Below are 20,120 nucleotides of genomic sequence, written 5' to 3' on the forward strand. Positions count from 1 at the left end.
TCTTTTGAGCCCCAGAGTGATAAAGCATACAGGTTAACCAACAACATTTTAGACCTATATCTGTACAACCTCAACCTCATTTTTTTCCATTAAAACGAAAGATGCCATACCTTGTTTTAAGAGCAATGCAACCATTGCTAGAAATTATCTCTAGGTCAAAGGGGTATATCCTTTGACAGACAGGCAAATCCTCCTCAAGTTGTTGGAGATATTCATATCCAGCTTACATTTCCTGGTGATATTAGTCAGTTTAAGGAAGGGTTAACTGCAAGATATTTTAATTGTTCATGTCAATCTAGTTGGACCCTGTTTATAAAAATCCCATTCTGAAGGAAGGGGGCACTGCCCAAAAGCAAGCCTGTGGCATGTATTCAAGCTAATTCTGGCTTTACAATTTTACAACTATGTACCTGAGGCAAAATATGAGGGTGGCTAATTATGCTTCACAAAAAATGCATCACAAGAAAAGAAGGCAATGTATATGACCAATGGCTATGCTGGATGCTGCAGAGGAGAGTTGGGATTGAAGGATGCTTGAAGAGCCACAGATTAGCAATCACTGAATTGAGTTATTATGCCTTTTAAGTTATGATATACTCAGAATACTCAATTTCCTACTCATTACTTCTCAGTGTGGAAACATCTACTAGTCATTCTACCCCATGGACATTGTTGTTGTTGTTTAGTCGTTTAGTCGTGTCCGACTCTTCGTGACCCCATGGACCAGATCATGCCAGGCATTCCTGTCTTCTACTGCCTCCCGCAGTTTAGTCAAACTCATGCTGGTAGCTTCGAGAACACTATCCAACCATCTCATCCTCTGTCGTCCCCTTCTCCTTGTGCCCTCCATCTTTCCCAAAATCAGGGTCTTTTCCAGGGAGTCTTCTCTTCTCATGAGGTGACCAAAGTATTGGAGTCTCAGCTTCAGGATCTGTCCTTCCAGTGAGCACTCAGGGCTGATTTCCTTAAGAATGGATAGGTTTGATCTTCTTGCAGTCCATGGGACTCTCAAGAGTCTCCTCCAGCACCATAATTCAAAAGCATCAATTCTTTGGCGATCAACCTTCTTTATGGTCCAGCTCTCACTTCCATACATCACTACTGGGAAAACCATAGCTTTAACTATATGGGCCTTTGTTGGCAAGGTGATGTCTCCCTATGGACCTAAGACCTGCCAAATTTAAAGGATTAAGTGGAGATGTTCTCTTAAAACTAAAAAAGAGCTGGGACCTCCATAAAAGCTAGCAAAGTTTTGCTTAGCTCTTTACAGACTGTAGAATCTGTTGATGTCTTGCACTGGTTCCTATGCAGGGGATGGGGTTACAGGGAGGATAAACACAGCTGTTTAAAGAACCAACACAAATAAATGAATGGTTAGAAAATTAAGCTGACAAAGCTTTCCATCCCCCATGGTCATGCTTTTCCTAATTAACCTGGTTGCAAAGTGTCTCTGTTTTAGAGACAAAATGCAAGGGATAACATAAAAAGTGAAAAGTGGTTTTTGTTTTTGTTTTGGTTAATTTGATTTCCTAAGCAAATAGCATTGGCCTATAATAGCCACACTATGGAAACATGATCTTCTAAGGCTTTTTGTTCAATTTATCTGGAAAGTTTAATGGGCCAGTGTAGTGATTATTAGTAAAACTGCTTAGCTCTGATTCAAACCTATCATATATATATATATATAGAGAGAGAGAGATCCATGTGGTTGCAAAAATCAGAATGTGATTGATAAATGTTCCTTATAGTAAGGTAAAGGTAAAGGTAAAGGTACCCCTGCCCGTACGGGCCAGTCTTGCCAGACTCTAGGGTTGTGCGCTCATCTCACTCTATAGGCTGGGAGCCAGCGCTGTCCGCAGACACTTCCGGGTCACATGGCCAGCGTGACAAGCTGTATCTGGCGAGCCAGCACAGCACACGGAACGCCGTTTACCTTCCCGCTGGTAAGCGGTCCCTATTTATCTACTTGCACCCGGGGGTGCTTTCGAACTGCTAGGTTGGCAGGCGCTGGGACCGAACGATGGGAGTGCACCCCGCCGCGGGGATTCGAACCGCCGACCTTTCGATCGGCAAGTCCTAGGCGCTGAGGTTTTACCCACAGCGCCACCTGCGTCCCAATGTTCCTTATGCTCCTCCTCAATAAATGTTTGTAAGAGTGATGCTATAATCGATACTGCATTCTGATTTATTAAACAGAAGCAGCAGGTATGGTTTATTTTTACATAGGGACATAATACATGGCTCACTTATGTCTGATCACTTGCAGAATTATTAGCCATGTCTTTTTGCCATATCAAACCTGCTCTCAAACAACAGCAGTGAGAGCAAAATTATCATGGTTTTAATGGTCTGGAATAAGATGTGCTCCTGTCATTATCATACCAGTCACCTAATAGGTCAGTGACGTGATCTTTCTCATCATCATGGTTTCCTAGTATGCGCAGCCTTTAGAGGCTAAGAGGGCATACTGCAGCAGAAGCCCAGAATACGCAAGACGACACTGAAGTCATATTATTATAATAAACAGTGTTCTAGTCTGTGTCCTTCTGATTGTCTTCCTCTTTCTTTCCACTCATTGTAGAATGCCATAAAGGCCTTCAAACATATTATTCAATTTAAAATGAATATCTAACCTACCTTACAATATAATGGTCATTACTCTGGCACAGTAGTACAATGAAAGCCTGGATTATGCCACGCACCGAGTGATAGAGCCAGTCTTTGTGATAACTAACACGGATTGAGTTCCAATGGTTCTTGAGAATGGATGGGGCAGATGGTTAGAGCTCATACTTTACAATGGGTTCAATTAAATTTCCCTTTGATTACTCAAGTGGGCATTTTTATTTGCCTCTGATTTATATAGCAAAAGTGAGGCATTATCCCTTCCACAAGCCCTTCCAAATATCTTTAGCGATTTAGATGAAACCTTGAGTAAGAATGGTGTGAAATATAGATGAGTGATGTGCCATCACTTCAAAAATCCATCTCTCATACCTCCATAGTAATCTTATGTACCGCTGACGTGCATATTCTGCAACAAATCCACTGCTTACAAACACCCAGACAGCACATTTATTATATAAAACATTAGCCTGCGAAACCCAGGACAGGTATTCCTTAGAGAAGAAGTACTTTGCTTCCCTTATCACATGAATTTCTTCTTTTTTCCTCATTAATCTTATAAATAAGATGCTCATATGAAGCAATTTCTGCCATGTCAACATACAAATCTTTAAAAGTAGGACATAAGAGTCAGAGCTTTTTCCATCTTCTGAGGATCAATCTCTTTCTACAACTAGGGCAAATGTAATTCATTCGCTAAAAGACTTTGTGGCCTTATGGGTTGTGCAGGGTGTCGGGAGGGGGATGCAACAACAAAAATAGTTCTGACTCATCTGGAAATATATCATATCATGCTTCTGCTAACACAGAACACTGTCAGGCAATATGCTGATTTCTGTGCCTCTGGAAACGTATCATTTTCCAGCCAAATTTCAGCAAGCGCAGGGGTTGACTTATTTGATTTATAATGGGCTATATGCATGCTTTCAAGTTATAACTGGGTTGGGTTACTAATAAATATGTGGCATGATAACTTTAGGCCTTGTCAATCACATAATTAGCTGTCACAATCAGCTTCAGAAACTTCATATGTTCAGGCAATGTAATACGAGAGCTTAAGATAAGTGAGTGAAGATTTAATTGAGAACACAGGTGTGAAATGCCAGATTCCCTCTCCTCATTATTCACTTGACTGTTGCAATGGAGACTGAGTCTAACCGTTCCATACCAATGTGTTGCTTGTGATGAGAAAAGGAGGGACAACCAACATACTTTTCATATTTCTTGAAACCTGGTGTAAAGAGGCTATTTGTGAAAGTGTTTAGGTTAGGTGTGGGTGGATTTAGCATTAGCCGGATCAAGTATAATCCATCTGGTGTCTGAATCCTACCACTGTTAGAGGCCATTGCAGGCTGACTTAATGTAGTTGGCAAATGACAGCTAACTGAACATAAGAGCCAGTGTGGCAGGGTGGTCGGACTAAGTTCAAATCCCCATGAAGGTCACTTGGGTGACCTTGGGCCTATCACTCACTCTTATCCTAACCTACCTGTGAGGATAACATGATCAGGCTGCCATATTTCAATAAGCTGAGCTTTTTGGGGCGATTGTCCAAAGTTATTGAGGTGTTGGGTTTTTTTGTGATTGGCAGTGGTGGGCAGCAGGTGGCGAGTGGGCTTCCAAAATAGCAGTCTGGGAGGCAACAAGGAAGCAACCTCTCCACAGCCCTTCTGCTTCCACCAGGGAAAAGATACAGTGGTGCCCCGCAAGACGAATGCCTCGCAAGATGGAAAACCCGCTAGACGAAAGGGTTTTCCATTTGCGATGCGCTTCACAAGACGAATTTCCCTATGGGCTTGCTTTGCAAGATGAAAACGTCTTGCGAGTCTCGCCATTTCCCCCCGCTTCCCCCCCTTTTTCTAAGCCGCTAAGCCGCTAATAGCCTTTTAGCAGCTAAGCCGCTAAGCCTTTAATAGCCACTAAGCCGCTAAGCCGCTAAGCCGCTAATAGCGCTAATCCGCTTAGCCGCTAATGGGGTTGCTTCGCAAGACGAAAAAACCGCTAGACGAAGAGAATCGCGGAACGGATTATTTTCGTCTTGCGAGGCACCACTGTAAAAGCCTGGACATTTACTTTTAAATTAAAAATCCCCCCCCCCCCCGCTGCCATGGTAGCCCCAGCCCCCCAGACAAGACCGGAATTTTCCGGTTGGTATGGCAACCCTATAACATGAGGAGGAGGAGGAGAACTATGTATGCCACCTGCAGCTCTTGGAAGAAAAGGTGGGATATAAATCAACTAAAGAAAAAGATGTTTTAAAATGTCAATTGCACAATAAAAATAGGCCACAAGCATAATTTGAATAATATTAAGCTTTGTGTGATTTGTTTCATCGTTTTTCCAGCCCGAGGTCTTTAATATCATGTATTGTAGTTTTTCAACGACTAGAATACATAAGAAATTGGCAGCTCATTATATGTTCATTAGGAATACAGAAAACTGTATATAAGAGAAACAGTTATTATTAGAGTCTCAGCCTGCAAATTATGTTGAAAAATATTTGTTTTCAATGGGCTGTATCCAAAAAGCTGTCTGTGCCCCTCCCAAACCTTATTTTGATCTCACTGACACTAGGTTACCGTTCAAATCCAAGCCATTTAATCCCATAATGTGCTTTTGCATCCCATGCTATGCATCCAGTCCCACTGTATGTATTTTATATGCACATGTAAGGTAAAATAAACACTTTATATAAAATATGCACTTTTCAATTTATTCACCCATAAGTCGTGCATGTTGCACGCAATGCCTGTGTGTGTAAAACACACATTTTCATGTACAGTGTTTGCACACCAAAAATGCAGGTCAGCAAATAAATTCCTCTCCTGTCCTAAAAATAAAATAGAGCTGTGATATTTTGAATTGGAGTGCACCACTATTCCACTGCCTGTCTTTCGGGGCACTTTAGAATTTATTTATAGTTTTGGTTGATGCATGGATGAATTTATGTCATCCCTGTAATGTGGACATAGATGGTATTTGTCTGATTTTCTTTTCATGAAACATTAATTCACAATCTTGCAGCCTCCCTGGCTGCCTGTGCTTCCTGATCTGAAAAAAAAAAAACCCTTTAAAAACATGAGAGGAATTACTTCACGACATCTTCTCTTGAGCTTTCAGTAAAAAGAGCATCTATCAGAGAACCCAACCAAGGGAATTTCATGGAAATTTTCTCTCCCCTTCCACAGTTTTCAAAAGGATGTAACCGGGGGGGGGGGGGGGTGGGATCATACAATGCAGTGCTCCTTGGATTTTGGCTGCAATCCAACATGGACTTTGCAGTGGTTAATCCTCTGAAATAAATGGGTGCAAGCATGTTTAACTATGTTAGATTGTGGTCATAATGTATAACAATTCTGATAGAAATCCATATGTATTCTGATACCAGTGTGGGACACAAATTCTGTAGAATATCAATTTGTATAATTACTACTACTGCTGCTGCTGCTGCTGCTACTACTACTACTATGCCACCCATCTGACTGGGTTGCCCCAGCCACTCTGTGTGGCTCCCAATAAAACAAAACTTCAGCCATAGAAAACTTCCTTGAACAAATGCCTAGACTTTATTTTTCCATGTAAGCCTCTAGCAGTATGGCTTAAACAAATGTGATCTCAGAGATGGTGGCAGCTGCCTCTGTGTAACTGACTTTGGCTTAGGTTAAAGTTTCTCCTTGTGGTCATGTACCAAGTGCATGAATGAAATACTTATTTATTTGACAAGGTTTATATGCCACTTCAATTGACCAAAAGCTTTAAGCAGTTTACAGAAATGATATAAAATATTCATTTAAAACACCGATAGAATCAAACTTTAGAAACAAATCGAGGTAGGCACCATCATTCATTCATTCATTCATTCATTCATTCGCAGATTAGAAGAAATAGACATAATTAAATTGCATGCTACAATTTCATATCTTGGTTTATTTGTCTTATTTGTTGTTGTTTAGTCGTTTAGTCGTGTCAGACTCTTCGTGACCCCATAGACCAGAGCACGCCAGGCACTCCTGTCTTCCACTGCCTCCTGCAGTTTGGTCAAACTCCTGTTCGTAGCTTCGAGAACACTGTCCAACCATCTCGTCGTCTTATAGGTTTGCCTAATATGTAGGAGTAGGCAGTTCCAAAGAGTGGGTATTGCCACACTATAGGGTTGATCCCACACAAGTGTGGAATGACATTGCGTGTCAAGGCCACAACCCAGTCCCCTTGGGAAATAAAGACACAATGACACATGAATTAAGTTTAAATGCTAATGGGCAAAATTTTGGCCACAACTTTATTGAATACAGAATGTGAGAGGTATTGGCTTAGGCATTGGCATTCGAATGATAACTGACTCCTGCCCACCTTGCAGGGAGTCTGGTAAGGGTAGCCACCCAAAGAGGGAGCTCAATCGATGGCAATCAACTTGAGCTCTACCCCAGGGCTCCCAGTGGGTCATGGCATGGCCCTCACCCCTCCGTGAGCTTTGGATGAAATCCAGATCCCCAGATTCCTTTAACAGAATACCCTTGATCGTGGAGGGGCAGGTGATGGCCGTACCTCCCCTCCCCCGCTATAGGATTGATTCCACACAAGGGTGGAATGACTATTATGTGGCACTTGTAAAAATGCCACTTCAACTGATTGAAGCAGTCAACTGGGCAAACATGATTCAATATGAACAAGCATGGATTGTCCTGTGCACCAAATCTCAGAAGCCTGCTAAACTATCCAAGAGGACTACATCAACTTTCCTAATCAAATTTCCTTTCCTTATCCTCGTGTGTTCAATTAAAACAAAATCAATCCAGTTTGCTAAATGTGCCATTCCTTCGTCCTCCCCACATCCTCAGCTAGCTTGCACCGGTTGCATTTCAAATGAGGCAGAAAATTAGATACAATAATTTCCCAGAAAGTGGACTTAGGCTGCAGCTTTAAGAGCACACTTACTAGGAAGTAACTCCCGAAAAGCTCAGTTGGGTTTACTTTTGGGTTGACATGTTTAGGAGTAGTAGTAGTAGTAATAATAATAATAATAATAATAATAATAATAATAATAATAATAATAATTAATAATAATAATAATTATTTATTATTTGTACCCCGCCCATCTGGCTGGGTTTCCCCAGCCACTCTGGCCGGCTTCCATAGAAACCAAAAAACACTAAAATATCATACATTAAAAACTTCCCTGAACAGGGCTGCCTTAAGATGTCTTCTGAATGTCAGGTAGTTGTTTATCATTTTGACATCTGATGGGAGGGCGTTCCACAGGGCGGGCGCCACTACCGAGAAGGCCCTCTGCCTGGTTCCCTGTAGCTTTGCTTCTCGCAATGAGGGAACCGCCAGAAGGCCCTTGGTGCTGGACCTCAGCGTCCGGGCAGAACGATGGGGGTGGAGACGCTCCTTCAGGTATACTGGGCCGAGGCCGTTTAGGGCTTTAAAGGTCAACACCAGCACTTTGAATTGTGCTCGGAAAAGTATTGGGAGCCAATGCAGAGTACACTGCATTGTTGTTGGTGTTGGTCTCTTATTCCATTAATAAAGGTTGACCAATAATTCTGAGGCAGCAAAGTGATCCTGAGCTAAGATTTCTGATTCCATAGTCACACAATTATTTAAAAAAAATACTGAAATTAGAAGTGAACACTTGTCATTTGAACCCACTTATTATTTTTTTCCACTAAAAGAAAGATGAGGAGAAAAGCCACTTTGTGGTATTACATGAATTTTCTCTTTCTCCTCTCTCTTGCTTTTGTATTTGTGCATTTTCATTTAATTTTATTTTCTTGTCAGAAGCTTGTTTTTCAATTCCATACTTTTTCATATAAAATAACCTTCTGTTTCTCTGCTATTTCTGACTCAACTTCAGAATAGGTTTCCTCCTACTCTACATTTTCTACCCACTTCATTTTCAGAATTTCCCCAATATAGTGATTTGTCACAACCTATTATTCTCATGCATCTTCACCTTCATGTCACACATATATCCAAGTTTATTTTAGGTCTGTATTCTATGCACAATGAATCTGTTTCCCTCCTGAAAGGAATAGGGTTTCCCCCCCACTTTTATCACCAATCTAGTATATGATGCGGGTGGCACTGTGGTCTAAACCACTGAGCCTAGAGCTTGCTGATCAGAAGGTTGGCGGTTTGAATCCCCGCAATGGGGTGAGCTCCCGTTGCTTGGTCCCTGCTCCTGCCCACCTAGCAGTTCAAAAGCACAGCAAAGTGCAAGTAGATAAATAGGTACCACTCCGACAGGAAGGTAAATGGCATTTCCATGCGCTGCTCTGGTTTGCCACATGACCTGGAAGCTGTCTGCGGACAAATGCCGGCTCCCTCGGCCTATAGAGTGAGATGATCACCACAACCCCAGGGTCGTCCACGACTGGACCTAACGGTCGGGGTACCTTTATCTAGTATATGACTAGGACAACCCAATGGGATATCTCCTGCACAGTTTGAGGTTTCATTTTATAATAATATTTGTTAATGTTTTTAACAAGTAGCCAATGTGATGTCCTTCAGAAGTTTAGGCCATACTGGCTAGGGAAGGCAGCACTTTGGACTGCCTCATTCTAAAATAATATTCATTCTAAAGCGAGTGCTATCCAGTTAAATAAATTGTAGTTAATTATGTTTTTTTCTTGTTGTTTTTTTAAATTTTCAAAGATCTTTATTGAAACATAACATATATACATAATAACCAAAATTCCCAATTATTCCCTCACATAAAATATAACATCTAAATTACAACAGCTGCATATTTATAAACTTAATTATAAAACCACCCGCCCACCCTCTACTTCCCTCCACAGCAATTAAACTTTTTTATATTTCTTTCTACCTTCCCTTCTTGCATTCTATAATAAATTATTTTTGTTAAATTCTGATTTTTCCTTCCTTCTTTATTTGTTTTGTTATTGCTTACATTTTTTATTCTAAGCCTATTAACATGTCATTTTTAGAACAATATTTTGACATATAATCTTCGAAATACTTCTACTCCATTCTTAACTTTTTATTTGATTGATATCTTATAATTGAAGTTAATTTTGCCAATTCTATATACTCACTTAATTTACAACTTGTAGTTAATTGTGTGCATTTTAGATGACCACAAAGACAAGAAATAGTATCCTCTGGATTAATTTCTAATAAATAATGAATAAAATATTTTTGAAGATGAAACATTCTTGCTTTAAAATGATGCACACAGATGTCTCATCAGGCAACACCTTAGAAGATATCTTTAAAAAGAGACAGAGCTGAATCCATTCTTCATCTAGCAATTTAGGTAGGATTAGGAAGAACAGACATGAGAGTGGGATCCTACGAGTAAAACCTATGCATTTGATTTCAAGTTTCTAGTTTAAGAGTTATTAAATGATGCAAGCCAAAGAAAAGCAAGAGTGAAATGGTTGGTTGTATGAGAAATAAAAGAAGCCCTGTTCCGTGCCCAACAGGCATGGGGCGCCATTGCCCAGTGGTGCTGTGGCCCATAGATTGCAGCAAAATACTGGGCAAGGTTTTGCCCGGTATCTTCTCTGTGTGATGGGCTCAAGGGAAAAAGCTGCCCCATGAGCCTTTGCTGAAGAGGGGAGGGGAAGCCTATATGGCTGCTTCCACTGGTGCTCACAGCCATTTTGCTTTGAGAGCATCCCACCCGTCCACTTTCAGGTTAGAGCCTTCACTGAGCAATTTTGGGTCAGTGGTTGACAGGGCCAGAAAGGATTTTCCCCCTCTCAACCTGATTGGTATTTGGTTGGTGGGTTTGTTTTGTTTTTTGTTTGCCTTTCCCCCATTGAAATTATGGCTTTCCTTTGTTAGGCAGAAGAACATTGTTTGTATGAGGGCAGAAATGGCATTGGTCAGGATCAACATAGTATAGGGGGGGCCCCAGAAGGGGCCTGAGGGGAGAATTGACCACAGCAAACAGACATGTGGGTTCGGTATCTGCCTGGTTGGAATCTGCACCCTGGTCTCCAGTGGGACCTTCCTTGCTGGACTTGTACCACAGCAAGGTTCAACACTGGCCGACTCCCGTCATACAGGTTTAGAGTGATCCAAACCCAGCAGATCCATTCCATCAACATGGGGCTTGTGGAATGAGGAACTGATACTGGGACCCAATGCCCTAACAACCCTTGCCTTGCCAGCTGCTGTCAATAAAGATTTGGCCTGATTTTATCCCATCACCATTGTACAGACTGGTTATTTTGCTGCTCTCATGGGTCACATAAGGCACCTGCCTGGGCAAAGAAGCTGACTTATTTCCATAGACATACAGCCACCACTGACAAGTGAGCATCTCAGGACTTCTCTACAGATTGAGATAAGCAGAAATCCTCAGGCAAAGGAAGACAAAGACAAACATTAAAGCTTCATTCCAGCAGGGAGGTGAATGGGCAAGGGGTCAATATCCAACCAAAAGGAGGTCAGGGGTTTGGAGGACTTGCAGGTAAAGGAAAGCCTGGAAGACATCTCATCTACAGAATGTGTATTGGTATTAAATGCTAGTCCTACTCAGAGTAGACTTATTGAAATATACATTAGGTTAGATTCATGATTTTCAATGAGTTTGCTCTGTGTAGGGCTTAGCTGAATACAGTCCATTGCTCTATGTTACTTCCCTTCAATTGAGATGAGAGGCTGTTAGCAGAGAAGGGATTTAGTAAGAGGAGAGGGCTCTTCTTCTCCAGATTATATCTACTGCAAAAGGAGGAACCTGGTTTAAAAACCACCATTTACACAATTTTGCTCTGCAACTCAATAACTGGTTTACCAAGGAGTAGGTGTGTAAGAGCAGCTTTCAATTTTTTCAGCTCCATTTTTTTGTATCATTTAAACTATGGTTAAAAATGGAAGCCAGTTACTATTTCAAAACAACTCATTGCTGGTTTGTTTCCTATATGTTTCTTATCTTACAAATGGAATATTAAGATCCTAGTCTAGCACAGTGTTGGGTTTGCTTAAACCAGCTAAAAGCAGGGTGCCTTTGGGGTAGGAGGCCGGGGAGAGAGAAAGATGCTGTGGAAAATAGAGAGGATGCTTGAGTCAATTCAACATCTGATTAAAAAAAAAAGCATTGAGTCAGCCAGTATGGGGTATATAGCTGCAGAGTCCTGATTCGCTTCTTCCCATTAGTTCCTCTACCAAGTCAGATGAAGTTTAAATTACCATCTTAAAAGTTTAATTTATTTTTGCTAGCCAAGCAATTGACCATATTTTATGAAGCCCACCCACTAGCTGAGAGAGAGGGGGGGAGGGAGAGGGAGGGAGGGAGAGAGAAATGCTGAGAGTAGCACCAAATAGAGGGAAGGGTGACAAACAGATGAAATGACATTTAACTAACTGGTGGAAGGCACTTTTAAAGCAGGTTGAAATAACTTTGATGCACCATTAATTTGCCTGCAAGTATTTTCTTTAGACAAATTAACACCTGTTAAACTTAAAACCAATTAGGGACAGAGTCTTGGGGGGCATGCATCAATTTGTGTTTAACATATGCAGGACAAGAGTTGCAGGGAAGCACATCCACAAGATTTTCTTTCGTCCATTCCTTTATTTAGGGTTGAATATGGTGGTTGCATGAGCAGATTGCAGGTCACACCACTGTTCTTTCTCTTTGACTCCTCCCCTCAGCAGCCCCTGCAACACCCAAGAAGTATCTCCGGAGAGTTTAGGGGTCCTATAGAACTGTACTGTATGGGACTGTGCTTTAAGGAGTGGTGAAATCCCCTGAAATGGAGTGAAAGAATCTTGTACCATTTGAGTTATGCTTCTGCAAGGTTCTGCTTCCTGATTTGTGTGGACAGGCGGAGTCCCTCCAACCCCAGGCGACCCCCGAACGGAATAATGACTCAAGACAACGTGCTATGGGATTAAAATTGGCCACAACTTTATTAAGTTTCAGATGTAGGGAGACCTTGGCTCAGGCATTGGGCATTTATCCTTCCCAGTCCCCAGCCAGGGATCTGGGAGACATCAGGGTTATCCAGAACGTGTGGGGATTGGGCTGGCTCTGGAGAACATATGTTCAAGCAGAGAGCCCACCCCCTGTTTCGCCGCCATTGGAGGGGAGAGCAATGACAACCTCTCAGCATATGGCCAATGCCTCCCCTCAAGACCCCTTTAACGGGGAACCCTGGGATCACCGCCGCAAGGGGGGGGGTCACTGCTTCACGCCCCCCCTCCCCTTTAGGAAGATAGACTAAAGGATTCTTCCCAAGGCCTGAGACCACCAAAGTTGTGATGTTTTGCTACAGGAAAGGCAAAACCTGCCAATGCCGGAAAATTCCTTTTCGGCCCTTCAACAGCGGCACTGACATAGCAGTGCCTGTGTACCTATGGAGAAGAGGTTAACCTGCAAAAGAAGACTTAACTGAAGGAGGGCAGGATGGGAGAAGCTCTGGAGCTGACTGCCGCCTCGCAGGTAAGATTCACCTTCTGTTGTGTGGGCAGGGCGGTCCCTCCCCTTACCTGGCCAATCCCTTGGCAATGCCTCCCCAGGCAGGATTGCGTGATTGGCTGAGGTAGGTGGAGACCTCCAGGTATCCAAACTGGGGAGGATGAAGCCAGCCCAAACTACCAGGAGTCACGCTCGGATCTGGGGGGCTCCGCATGACCACGCAAAAGGCACCCCCCCATTTGATGTGGGGAGTGGTCATTCTCCTCCTACCACTACCAATCCATACAATACAGCCCACACTTCAGGTTTGGGATGATGGTGTCATATGAAGCTCAGTTTGGACAGAAATCCTCTTCCAGTAGAACTGAAGAGAGCAAGGTAGCCTGTACTCATGATGAGGCTTGATGCAGCTTTGACTCTTGGATGTTGTGTGTCCAGATTAAAGGGTGTTGCGTGCCAGAATTTGGGATTAGGCTATATATTACCAAATCTTATTTTTTAAATGCCTATTTTACTACAATGAGCACATGTGCATGTGTGTGTGTGGAGAGAGAGATCTGTACAGTCTATTATCTTCTGCTGCTTTATAGTGCATTTGAAGATGAAATCTGTTTTTGGTTTGTTTGTTTTTAAAAAGGCAATCCATTTGGTTATTGTGAACATCATGATGATGATGTCATAAACAAAGCATTGTGGTTTTCTGGCTGGGGATAAGCTGTTGTAGCAGATGGACTCTTGAGAAGGAAAAATTCTTTTTACATGCAAATGTTCTTCATAATAAAGAGTCACGGGAGAGAAAATATGCAGAATATACAAACATGATTTCTTACAAACAGAGGCTTTTTCAGTGTCAGTTTCTCTCTGAGCCAGCTACAATAAAGTGGTTTTGGAGAGAAAGTTTACGACTCGGTGTAATTACTGATCAACTAAGCATAATATGAATGTGCGAATCAAAGAAATTCTGTAGGATCAGTATGAAGGTGCCTGCACTCAAGAAAGAAAGAAAATGAAGACAGTTATTGGAAGAGCACCTGCTGTGCATCTAGAAGATCTTAGATTCAGTTCATGGTACTTCCAGGTATGGCTGAAAACTTGGAGAGCTACTGTCTGTCAGCACAGACAGTACTGAGCTACATGGACCCAAGGGTCTGACTTTGTATGTGGTAGCTTGCTAAATCCCTAGCAGGCAGGGATTTAATCATATTTAATCTGATTCCTTTAACAGGAGATGTTGAGGATTGAATTTTGGGATCTTCTGCATGTTCTGCCGCTGAACTATGGTTCGTACCTTTGACATGTAGATCTCTTTCATCTGGTTGTGGCAAATGTCTTCAAAAGGGCTTGTTATAAATTGAAACTTGATCCCATTATGTTCAAGACCAGCCCCAGATTCCTGCATGTCTGAGTGATTAGTGCAGCACCTACCAGGGCTGTCAGGCTAGGGAGTCAAGAAGGAATGAGAGGCAAGTGTGAGAGAGAAGAAGGAGAAGCCATGAAAAGGAGGCACCTATCAGGCATCTGTATCTCTGTGGGCAGGAGCAGTCTTTGACAATATGGCGCCCTGAGCGAGGACAACGTTTGGCTTATTTTCATGCCTCTCTCTCTCTCTCTCTCTCTCTCTCTCTCTCTCTCTCTCTCGCCTTCCATTCTTCTTCCTGCACCCTAAAACAGCATCATGCAGGACACAATCCTCCCACTTCTTCATTGGAAGGATCTGATCCTGGCTGGTGCTGCTCCTCAGGAATGATTTCCCTAACATGTGGGGAAGCCACTTGCAAGGGGGGAGGAGCCAGCATATGCAGGATCAGATCCTGTGTGGATCCAGTGGCTGCTCCTTTTAGAAAAGTAAAGTGATGGCCAAGCTTGGCCCTCCAGCTGTTTTGGGAATACAACTCCCATCATCCCTAGCTAAGAGGACCAGTGGTCAAAGATGATGGAAATTGTAGTCCCCAAACAGCTGGAGGGCCAAGTTTGGCCATCACTGCTTTAAGCTTCTTTGCAAGTGGCTTCCCTTCCAACTGAAGGTGTTTGGAAGAGCAGGTATTTTTTAGGGTCAGAGCCTCTGAAGTGTTGCATTTTGCACTTACAAAGATTACACTCACAAGATCACTTTACCTTATTTCCCCCATATAAATGGCCAAATTAATGCACTAGTTAGTTTACATAATTCAAACACAGATGCACATTACAACGCATGTCTAAGAAACCAAGTGGCTGAAGGATTCCACCCCAGAAATGTCTTGGTTTCTTTTTCAATGCACACTAAAAAAAGAGAGAAAAGGCACATTATATGAGTGTCAGCTTACTCCAGCTAGCTGAACTGTGCTTCTTGCTTAACTAATGATAGGAACTTGATTCCCCAGATGAGTTGTTGGTAGAAAAGAGGCTTATGCTATTACTCTAGAAGACTTTCTCTATAATTGCAATTCTATACAATTTGGTTACTTCCTTGCAAAACTCTTTTATTCCCACAAGCCTTTATTGATTGCCTCTCAATCAATTGACCACAGCCTTATACAAAGACAGAGATAGTTGACATGCTAATGAGAATTCCTGACCCCTTTTGAATTGAATACTTGACCATGTCAATGTGAACATTCAACACATCTACATCTTCATCACTAGCAGTAATTACAATCAATAAAACAGGCTATTTCTTAATGCACTTTGAAGGACTAAGACAAGAGAGATTGCTTAGGAGATTTGAACAGGGAGGGACAGGTGGAAACTGCATATGAGCTAGAGGAAGCCACAGGATCTGTGTATCATGGTGACCTCTGAATTGCTTCAGTTAAACTCTGATATATATTCATCATAATTCAGAAGATTTTTAAGAGGCTTTCATCTATTTGAACAGCAAGAAATACAAAGCAACACATTAAGATTTTTAAAAACACAGACATAAAAGCAACAAACAATAAACACAGATAACATCCAAAACCAGCAGCATGAAATTAAATGCTAATAACTGAGGCAAATAAAAAGTTTCTATCCTGGAACTAAACCAAATCAAGTTGGGTGCTAGGAATGTTGCCCTTCCAGAATTGAAAAACCAGCACAGAAAAGCCCACTTTTCCAGTTACCTTCTGCTTCACATCTGATAACAGGGAACCTGGGGAAAAAACTGATTATTCTTTTGGGATATGTGAAAAATGAACGGTACACTACTTATGGATGGCAGAGAAATTGTATTACAGCTACTAATGATCTGGTTGCTTCAGAAAGCAGCTCACTTTGATCCCAAGAGCTTTGGAGATGGTTACTGAGTTATATAAAGCAACTGGGGGAGGAGGAGAGGGCAGAGGCTGAAGAAAGAGCTGTGATTGGAGGGCGGCACTTTCCCCAGCCATTGGACCCCTTGGGAAACTCAACACAACTGGGATTCAGCTTCATTAGTAAAGAAACAACAATCTGAATGTGCTATAAACATGCAACACCAGATGGTGCCAGAGAGCAGGAAATATTTAAACATGATTTTCCATAGGGTTTTTTAAAAAAACTTTTGTTATAACGTTCTAATTTCTGACTTATTTATAGTGGGTTTTTTCCTGTGTGTAGACCCACCCCTGCTGTACCTGGAACTGGGTATGGAGAGTGCAGCTGAATGGAGCACAGCTGTGGGCAGCCTGAGGAAGTACCACCCACCTTGGGCCTGCTCAGAGCTGTTTCCAGGAACTCTTCTTGTTGCGAGACCTTTGTGCCTGAGCTTAGAGTTCGTTTGGAACCTGGGTGAGAACCCAGAGACAGAGAGGGATGCAGTGCCAGAAGGAAAATGAATTGATTTTGATTTTGATATATTAGTAACTTTGTATTACTGTAATATTCTTATATTTAACTCTATATTTTTGTAATGTTTCGTTTAAGTTGCCTGCTGTTGCTTCAGTTTTTTGCACACTGCTTAGAGATATTTTTAATATATTAAGCCAGGGGTCGGCAATGTGCAGCCCATGGGCTGGATGTGGCACACGAAGACCATTTTACCGGCCCACAAGCCGCCCCCGAACTGAGCCGCCCGCTCGGCAAGTCGCCCACGTGCTGCGCTAAACTGATGCTTGCTGAGTGGCACCGGAAATCACGTCTGCACATGTGCAGATACTGAAAATCGCATCTGAGCATGCATACGCCCAAAATTGCTTCTGTGCAGGTGCTATTTTCGGCATCTGGGCATGCGCAGAAGCGATTTCCTGCACTGCAGACATGCACAGACGCTATTTCCGGCATTGCGCTGAGCCGGCCCGACCCATGGACAATCTCCATGGGAGTGATCCGGCCCATGGCAGGTAAGCTTTGCCGACCCCTGTATTAAGCGGTATAGAAATTAATCAGTAATCAATCAACATGAACACTCAGCACATTTTGGGATTAGTCATATTATGGGTATGCGTGACTTTAAAATGAGCATCAAATGCTGAATTCCCAGTATTATTTTCCCACTAGGTATTTTAATAAGCTTGATGAATAGATATTACATGCCTTCTCCTAGCAGAGACATAGTAAGGGGCTGAAATGTTAGATCTAATATAAAATGATAGAGGAGTGGATGGTAAATCACCTTTTGATGAGGGCAGAAGTAAATGATTTGTCAGTACATTCCACACTTATTATTTTCTCCCTCTCTCCCAAAAGAATCCAAATGTGGAAATGCGGAAATGGAGTTTCACCACTGACACATCACATAATAGTCTTCAGATATACGTGTCATACCCTTTTAAGGCCTTTTAGCACACACAGAGCTTCTCAAGCAATGAAAAGTGGTTTGATTTTCTTTGCAAAGAAGGCTGAGAGATCCCATCTACATCAGTTCCCGACTGAGTCAGCAAGTTCATCACTGCCACATTTCCTGCCTTGTAGCTAACAATATCCATGTGAATTTGTGGGAATGGTTCCGGATCCAGTCTTATTTGCCTTCTTTGATGCCAAATTGCATTAATTAAACACTTCACTTAGAAAACACTGTAAAGGCAATTCATTTGTTAGTAATTTAATTGCATCCATCTCAGCATCCATAAGTCTATAGCCCCCTAAGCAAGGATCAAATATAGATTGATTATTTATTCATTTATTGTATTTAAGCACTGCCTTTCTGCCAAGGCAGTTTACAGTTTGAAAATACCAAACCAAAGAAAGTGATATAAAAAGTAAAGTTGCGCTCTCTCTCTCTCTCTCTCTCTCTCTCTCTCACACACACACACACACACACACACACCCCAGGCAGGGATGTCACAGTTCAACTGGAACAAGCCATGATGCTATCGCTGCCTGACTCCTTCAGTCTCTTCTTCCATCTCAGAGGGCAGATGGTGCTCTGTGATGGGGACAGGACAGTCTTGCTCTGATTTCACACTGCTCTATAAGCCAAGCGTCATGAATCACACTTTTCAAGGAAATGTTTCTGTATTTACTAGTTAAAATAATTACATTTTGTGCAGAAATGTAAGCCGCGTTGATCCATGCCCAAGTGGAATATAAATAATAAAACATAAAAAAACTGTTTCTATACCAACATACCTGACTGTACTTTTAAAATCTGCTTTTATGTGGAATTGTTTCTAAATGTTTGCCTATATGGAGTTATTTTTAAATGTTTGCATACATGGAAATTGTTTCTAATTGTTTTATGGTTGTGTCCAATTTATCTGTTTTATAATTGTACGTTTTGTGGTTGCAACCTCTGGGACCCTGTGGGTAATTTTTTTTAAGTAAATAAAATAAAGACAGAGTGTGGGGAGGCCAGAGAATCATTATATGAAACATAAGCTGTTATTTATTGGATTTGTCATACAGCAGAAGAGTCACACCCTCGTGGCATGATCTAGCTTATTGTTTGTTTTTCTCACTAAAATAATCCATTTGAAAAGTGAAAGGTAAGCCACAGGAGGGATACTATTACTAACCACTTTCTCCTCACAATATTACTAACTCCTGTTCCGTTCCTGTACCTCACTTTTGTTCACATTACAATCTTCTAATAGTATTCATTTATATACCTCTTTATATGATACAGAATGCCATGGACTGACTGGCTGCATGATACAAAATGCATTACATTTCTTATTTCATTATCCTCATAACAACCATTTGAGGACATTCTAATTTTGCAAGAGAAAAAGCTGAGCAACTGGAGATTTGCTGAAAGATTCCCGCTGAGTCCAACGTAAAGATGGAACTTGGTCCTTCCAGCAGTCACAGGGCCACCCTATACTAAGCTACTCAGACCCAGGTCCTGTTGAATTCAATTGAACTTTACTAAGCCCATATTAAAAGGTAAAGGGACCCCTAACCATTAGGTCCAGTCGTGACCGACTCTGGGGTTGCGGCGCTCATCTCGCTTTATTGGCCGAGGGAGCCGGCGTATAGCTTCCGGGTCAGGTGGCCAGCAGGACTAAGCCACTTCTGGCGAACCAGAGCAGTGCACGGAAACGCCGTTTACCTTCCCGGAATGAAAAGCTTGTGTGCTATCGATGTTGGAAAGTGCAGGATGTGTAATCTACTCCTATGAAATCAAAAGACATCCGGATTCAATGGAAAATCCTTCCAGGTAATCATGCATAGAATTCCCACCATAAGTTATTCCTTGAGGATATCTGCTTTGTTCTATATTATTGAGTGAATGAGTGGCTAAATCCTTAGGTAACAATATTAATAAGCTGCTCAGCTGAAGAAAACTAATAGACTATTTGTCAGATTTTCGGCAGAGAAAACAGTTGCTTTATGCTTCCTGTACCGTGTAATGGGCACTCTTCTTATTCTCTGTATTTATTTATTTTTTAAAAAAGGAATTCTGGTGAACATTATTAATTACATATCTAATAATCACAGGAACCATTCTTTATCAGGACTAGGGCTGTCAGAGTGTTTTGATACAGATTGGATTTTGCTACAATCCCACCCCCAATCATTTGTCTTAGCAAACTACAGTCCTTGGAATGAACCATAACTCTGCTCTACATCCACAGATCCACAAAGCCTTCAGACATTGTACTTATGAGGGCCTGTAATTTCTCTTTTCATGTTTTAACAGTGTAAAGTGCTCAGGGCAGCTTCAAAGCTTGGCACTCCACCATGCAAGGTAATTTTTTAAAAAATGGGCAAGAAG

This window comes from Podarcis muralis, chromosome 3, assembly GCF_964188315.1.
Source record: "Podarcis muralis chromosome 3, rPodMur119.hap1.1, whole genome shotgun sequence".
In the NCBI taxonomy this organism is placed as follows: domain Eukaryota; kingdom Metazoa; phylum Chordata; class Lepidosauria; order Squamata; family Lacertidae; genus Podarcis; species Podarcis muralis.